Source organism: Callospermophilus lateralis, chromosome 10, assembly GCF_048772815.1.
Source record: "Callospermophilus lateralis isolate mCalLat2 chromosome 10, mCalLat2.hap1, whole genome shotgun sequence".
In the NCBI taxonomy this organism is placed as follows: domain Eukaryota; kingdom Metazoa; phylum Chordata; class Mammalia; order Rodentia; family Sciuridae; genus Callospermophilus; species Callospermophilus lateralis.
In genome coordinates, this window is record NC_135314.1 from 16318902 (window position 1) to 16326739 (window position 7838).

Sequence of the window (7838 nt, forward strand, 5' to 3'; positions counted from 1 at the left end):
TCCTGGAACTAGCATAGTATAGTGATACCTACATTCCAATATTTATAGAAGCTCAATTCACAAGAGCCCAAATATGGAAACAGCCTAGCAGTCTGTCGATAGATGAATAATTACAGAAAATATGTTTTATATACACAATGGAGTTCTGCTCATAAAGAATAAAGAATAAAAAGTATGTCATTTACAAGAAAATGGTTGAGACTGGAAAACATTATGCTAAGAAAAATAAGATTCAGAAAGTCAAGGGCCACATGTTTTTATCTCATATGTGAAAGCTACAGAGAAGAAATGAATTAATACAGAGGATATCTCAAGAAAATAGAAGGAAGATCAACAGAAAAAAAAGGTAGGAAATAAAGAGGAAAGAAAGAGAGAGGGAAAAGGAAGAACTGACAAAATTATCCTACATGAATACATTAATAAACCATAATGAATCCCATTTGGATGTAAAATTATAATGTACCAATGGAAAAAAATGAATACAAGTAAATAAATAGAAGGAAGACCAGAAGAGGAGAGAAAGAGGAACAGATGGAGGGAGGAAGGAAAGAAAAAGGGATGAACTGGAGAAAATCATATGACACTTACATGTATATATGAATATGTCACAATGAATTCTCCGTTATGTGTAATTATAATGCACAATAAAGAATTTTAAAAGAAAATAATCAGTAATTATGCTCCTTTATATTTTCTATTCAGATCATGGGAAAATATTACAAATTTCTCATAGATGATTAATAAGGGAAGTATATGTAAAACAAGGAATCAGAAAAATTTCAGAAGTTTTCCGAGTTCATAATTCCTCTTTCTTGGAAGACAATTTTTTGTGTCATTTAACAATATTTTAAAACAGAAAACTGTAAAATTTCTGTGTAGATTTTGAAAACTCTGACTAAATGAGTCAAAAGCCAGTCAAAATGTAATATGAACTTATTTAACTAGAAGAGACCCAATATGTTAGTGACAAAAAAGTGAATACTGGATCTGTCAAAATTAACATGGAAAATCCCTTAATGGGCAGACAGTCTAGGCTTCCAGACACATACTGCTTTTAAATATGCATTCACTATATTGAGTAAATTGATGAAATGAGCAGTATTTTAATTAGAATAACACCTGAAACAGCAATAAGCAGAACATGATTCCATTGGTTTAATGTAATAGAAATTTGTTACTTTTTTATACAATATACCAATTCACATTATTCCTGGTTTGTGACCATTTACTTTATTCTTTCATTGGTCCATCCATTTCTGTCCTATATTTTTTCTTTCTTTCTTTCTCTCTCTTTTTCTTTCTTTCTTTCTTTTTTTGATAGTACCAAAGATTGGGAATTGAACCCAGGGTCGCTTTACCACTGAGCAATATCCTCAGTCCTTTACAATTGCTATATATTTACTTTTTTTTTTTCTTTTTCTTGAGACAGGGTCTTGCTAAATTGCCCAGGCTGGCATTGAACTTGCAATCTTCCTGCCTCAGCCTCCAGAATGCACCACTGTGCCCAGCAGTCCCGCATTTTTATTATTGGCTTTCCAAATCCCCTTATGCATTAAAACCAGGTGATGGAACAGGAAGGAAAATGGAGACAGCCCACTCATGTCAACAGTGACCTCCATTTACCTTACTCACATTCTATTATTAAGAACCAGTCATGTGACCCCAGCAAATACAAAGGAGCCTGGGAAGTAAGAACCCTAGGTAGGAAGTTGCTTCTTTCAAAGGGTCAGAAATTAGCTTGGGTTAAATCCAGGCTTTTGCCTATTTTTGTATCACCTAAAAAAAATGTGTTTTAGATTTTATACGGTTGCTATTAAATGTCCCCTCCTTTGCCTCTTGGCCTGCAAATCATCAAATATTTAATCTTTGGAACTTGACAGAAAAATGTGCTGACTCTTGCCTACGCTATGGGAAAAATTTACTTAAGAGACAGATTACAGGGATATCCGGCTTCTAGCCTCCAAATGTCCATGTGTGGGCTCCTGGGCACAAAGAGAAGCCTTACCTTTCCTTCTGGGGGAATGACCTTCAGTGTTGTTTGGTATGGTGTCTAGCTCAAAGTCTAGATTTCCATTGTTAAATCCAGACAGGGTCCTTATGATTTAAAAATAATAATAAAATACAAGACCTCATCTTACGTATACTCATTTTTCTACAGTCCATATAAAATGATGGACCAAGGAGAGTTGAATAAAGCATTATTCATAAATGGGCTAATAGAGACGCAGTAGGTACCTTCACAGAAATCCTGGAAAATCAGCACTAGAGAAAAAAGTGGCTTTGGTCTGTTAGTATTTGCACAAAGGCTCACTCTGTTTCTGGAGGAATATACTGATTCTTCCTTCGTATGTCTCTTAGTTCTGCCTATGGAAGTTTCTTCCTTAGATATTCTCCATGGCCACAGGTGAAGTAAGCACTGAGAAGGAGGTAATTATTGCCCATGGTCATAAGTGAAGTAGGCATTGAGATGCAATGACTTCCTACAGGACTTCATAGATTTCTAAGCTCATGTCCTTTTCTTGCTATTTTAGGAGCCCAGGTGTTATTTAAAATTTCCAATCTGCAAAGATTTTTTTGGTTTGGGCTCATAGCTTTTTCATAAGATAATTCTAAAGACTACAGGCCCCTAGACTGGAGATGCCAGATAAAATATTGGATATTCATTTCAATTTGAATTTAAAATAAATAAAATAATAATGGTTATAAGCATATCCCTTGGGGCATTATTTGTTGCTTATCTGAGGTTCAAATTTAACTGGGTGCCTTCTATTTTTATGTCTTAAAATAAGACAATAAAAAATAAAATATTTCACCTACTCTGAAATATATGTGTCTAGCTTTCCATAACCAATACTGAAAATAACTTCTAAATATTATCCTCACTTAATTTATTCTTGACTTTTTTCTTCCTTGTGGTGCTAGGGTTCAAACACAGGGCTTTGTGCATTCTAGTCAAATGCTATACCACCAACCTACATCCTCAACCCTATTCCTTGATTTCTTAGTACAAAAGTTCTCCCTTTGAAGTCTGTGTGATCACTTTGCTACTCTAAAACTCTGAAGTATGAAAATATCCAACCCTTAAGGATCTCTGACACAGTGCTGAGTCTTAATGTGGGTTGGAGGCTTAGGCTTTATCTCTTCCCATTTTGGCAATAGAAGCTTTCCTAACCCCCAAGAAGACCCAAATTCCTGCACAGCTTTATCCTCATCTGTGTATGCTCTCAATCACACCAATTATTGCCTGAGCTCATCTCTTTCCTTGTAATAACTTGCTAAACTCAGCAAATGACAACCAACATAAGCTATTAATATCTGACTTTTTCCAACCTCTCTCCCCCACAGGCTTAGTAAACAAATATTCTAACATATTACAGGCAATTTTTACCAAATATTTTTCCATTAAAGAACATGGCTCTGTCTACAGTATAAGATTCCTCTTTGATTGCTGCCTGGCTTACTACTAAGCTGGTACCAGATATTTTAGGCTTTTATTTTAGCAGCACCTATTGCATGCAACAATTTCTAAATAAAACTTAGGGCAATGCTAGCTGATCTACAGGGGAACCACATAATCTCAAAGTTCTCACAGAAATTCTTTCCCTACAGTTACAATCCCTTGAAGATGCCTCATCTAGAAGCCTACATTGGGTGAGAAAGTGCCTCTGCTTTGTTCACTCACTTAAGGATTCAGGCTATTGAAGGCAGCATAATTTTCAGAAGAGAGCTGCCTAGGCATTGCCATGCAAGATGTAGAATGGGAAAGGCAGAAGACATGTGTGCTTCTTCCATCTTTAACCGAGAAGAGTTTTCCATCAGTCTCTCTTTATTGCCATCAACTATGGCTTGAACGTGTACCTCAAAAGTCACATGTTAGAAACAAACCTCAAATTCATCTGTTGGTAGTTTTGGAGGACAGACTTTTAAAGAAAAAGCACTTAAAATTAGAAAATATCATGAAGATGGGACACCCATATTGGCATTAGTGGCTCTATAAGAAGAAAGCAAGGAACCCAAGGTAGCATAGGATTGAATAAGGTTCAACAGAATTGAATATATGTAAGTTATCATCTATATATCTTTAGGATAAAAATACAACTAAAATAGTATAAACATGTGAAACATTCTTTAGAAAACAAACTTCAACTTTTCCACACGGAAAAACACAATTATATAATACATTAAAATCACTATGTTTAACAGAATTGACTAAGTTCCTTTAAATTTGTACTGTATGTAAAGAAAAACCCTAAGATTTTTATCAGGGGTGAGAAAGAGCTTCTAATGTGAGTATTAGAACACTTTGAATCTGTCTTGGTTTAAATAGTTCAGAAGTCGAGGAGCCTAAAAACTCCAGATTCTATAACCTTCTCTGTGGTCTTAAGTTACAGGATGTGTATAAAATATGGTCATTATAATAACCTCATGAAATCACTTTTAAAAATCCAAGTGGGATTACAAATTTCCTACAACCAATAAATAAATAATTTGAAAGCAGAGAAATGAGAATTCTTTCAAAATTATATAACTTAATTACCATTCGTCCTTTTGTATCTCCAGGAGAATGATAAAGAATGCACATGCCAAGTGACAAGAACCATCAACTCCACAGTGTAAAATTAAAATTTAAAACAACCCTGCACCTTTCTGGCATCAATGGACTGATTTTGCCTGACTCTAATTAGGACATGCATTTTACATGTGAATGAGTTGTGTGAATGAGCCTAGGCTCCTCCCTTGTCTGTTTCCTTTTACACCCCTGGTCATACTTGCCTCCATTGCTGACTGACCTACTTAGATGCAGGTGACAGATCTGTAATCGTAATAGTTCCCTGTGGCTGAAGCAATCCTGCCTATGTAAAGAGGAAGCCTACAATTACATGGGTCTATGTAAATTAATCTCCAGTTAGCAAGTCTTTTTGGCTCAGTCATTAAATTCCACAAGAACAAATAAACAATACAGCAGAAGAAAGATTCAGAAAGATCCTGTTTACTTGGTACAACAATTATTCGAAAAATCTTTACGAAAATGCCATGTTTTAATCAATGGACGTAAGACAATGGGACATTTTCTCTAAGCTAATAGGAAACCAACCCCCAAAGTGAACTATAACAAGAAATATGATTTGGCACCTAGAAAAGAAGCTTTTCTGACCACTCAGCCAGGATTCTTTTTTTTTTTTTTCTTTGCCAGATTTAAAAAATAAGGACCTTGAGAGTCATACAGATGTTGCTGGTGGGCTAATTATAGCTGCCATGTCCAGTGAGTCTCCTCTGGCATCAAGTTGGTTCAACTCAATTTGTTTCAATTATAAAAATACAACCCCTTGTTAGTAGAAGTGTTATGCATATGATATGTAAGGCAAAACTTCATGGAGAATAATTCCTCTGAAGTTTACCATTAAACTTTGCACATTCCCAAATTAGGTAACAATAATATTATCTAGCTATCCACAGATAAATCTGACTTTCAGTAAAACCATCATCAGACTCAATCAGACTTTCTCAACCTCAGCACTACGGACACTTGGGACCAGGTAAGTCTTTATTTGTTAAGGGATCACCTGTGCATTGTACAACATTTACAAAATTTCTTAACTCTTTCCAGTAAATACCAGTAGGATGCCCCCTGTTATAACAAAAATAATTTTAAAAAAGGTTCTAGCATTACCAGGTGTCCTGGGATGAAAAAGGGAATCACTCTGGTTCAAAACAGTGTCTAAAATAAGCAAGCTATACAAGACTGCCTACAAAACTTTTGAGTCCCAGTACAAAATAAGGATGTGGATTCTTCATTCAAAAATATTAAGAATTCCAAACAATGCATTAAACCATGTTTTTCTATGCACAAGGTCTTCTGCAACTACATAGACTGTAATGTCATGAAATTAACCCTGACACTACTTTTTCACTATATTCTATTCCTTCACAGGATAATGCCAATAGAATACAATTGTCTATGTTCTAAATTTTAGGACCAAGACTCTCAGCTGTCTACAATCCTTCACTCATGTTATCTATTAGGTAGTTGCTTTCACTGTCAAGTTAGTAACCATCTACTGTTCTAGGTATTAGCAACTTTACTCACTCTGTCAAATCTGTCCTTATGTGGTCATTGGGACCAGAAAGGATCTTCTTATTCAATATCCAGCTGACACAGCTCTGCACCTATTGCCAGTCTTGGTTTGTTTTAGGCAACTCTCATTCTTACTCTGTGCCTGGCCCCCATCATCTCTCCAATACATTATGTATCCCTACATTTCCCACATCTCTGCCTTAGAAATTCTCTTAAATCACAATTTCATAAATGTGGCATGTCTATTTTGACAAAAAAAAATGCCACTTACTGAGTACTTTCTAAGCTGGTAGACTTTAGGGCTTAAAATACTACACTGGTATTTTGAAAATGAAGAAATCAAGCTCAAAAAAAAAAGTTAAAGGCCAACATTGCACAGCAAAACTTAGAATTTAAGTCTTGTCTATTTAACTCCCGAACTCTGACCTTAACAATATCTTACATCCCCCCAACATTTTTCCTGATCCTGAAGTGAATTTTATTATGGTACTTTCCTATCACAAATACTAGCTTTGAAGATACATTTCAAAACCAAAGGAACAACATTAGAAAATTCTAGGTGACTATTCAACAGGAGAATAACATGATGTTAGTTGAGTCTAACATTAGTGCTCTGAGGGTTTATTATTTCTCAAAATAGAAGACAAAAGAAAGCCAAACAATCACAATACTGTATTTTTTTTTTAAGATACCCACTTGGTTTGATACAAATTATTTGCTTCCGTTGCACAACACATCAACCTTAAAAGCTGGCTTCCAAATGTATGTTATAATGATCTCTCCAAGAATACAAAACACTAATAGTGAAATATATTTACTTACTGAGTTATCAATTATTTGATTAACATATTTTGTTCTAGAGCTTCTCATAACTAGATTTTTCTAGGCAACTTTTACCTCAAAGGTCTTCCACAGCCAAAGGAGAATATCTTTTCCCTCTTGTGGTGTACGTTAGAATGCCATGCTAAAATTTAAGTATGATAGTCCTGCTTGTGACTGACATTCTACAAGGCAATCTTGCTGGAATGAAGTTCTCTCCGCTGGTAATTGCTGACCAGTAGATTTAGCCATTGTCGAATAATCCCATGAGAAGAGAAGGGAAAATGTAGAATAATGAAATAATAAACATCTTTGTGTTTTTTATCAATTTATTGAATCTGCCACAGCCATCTGTAGGTCACAGGCCCTGCTAGGGGAAAACACTGCATGGCCCAAGAATGTGTGAGAAAGTGAAGCCATTCAGTGTCCAGAGTTGGAAGAGCCATTTGTTTGATGCATGGAGCCATTCCCAAGTCCTGAGCAGTTGGGGAAACTCTACGAGAAAAGAAACTCTTTTGTCAATTGAAATGGCTTCATGTGAAAAGAGTCTATATGCTTTTGATGGAAAGAGGCTGGTTCACAGACCTCTCCACGACAGTAAAAATGAACAATTGTATGTACAGAGATTACACTTGGAAGACAACTGACCTCACAGTGCAAGATGTTTTTATGATGCATCATTGTCAATATGAAAATGCAGTCATCACATGCATCTCATTCACAGGGCTAAGATTCATGAGAAAGAAAATAAATAAATAAAGTGGCCACAGCTATTTATTAGCCTTTTAAGGATTCAAATAGAGTTAAATACAGAAGAAAATATTAATGTTACTGTCCTGGTGGGCATGTTGGGCCATTCATTAAATACTTTCCTCTGAATCCTATCCACTTCTATTTTGAGAAACTGTGAACATTTCCTTCTGAACCAACTTCTTGCTTCGTC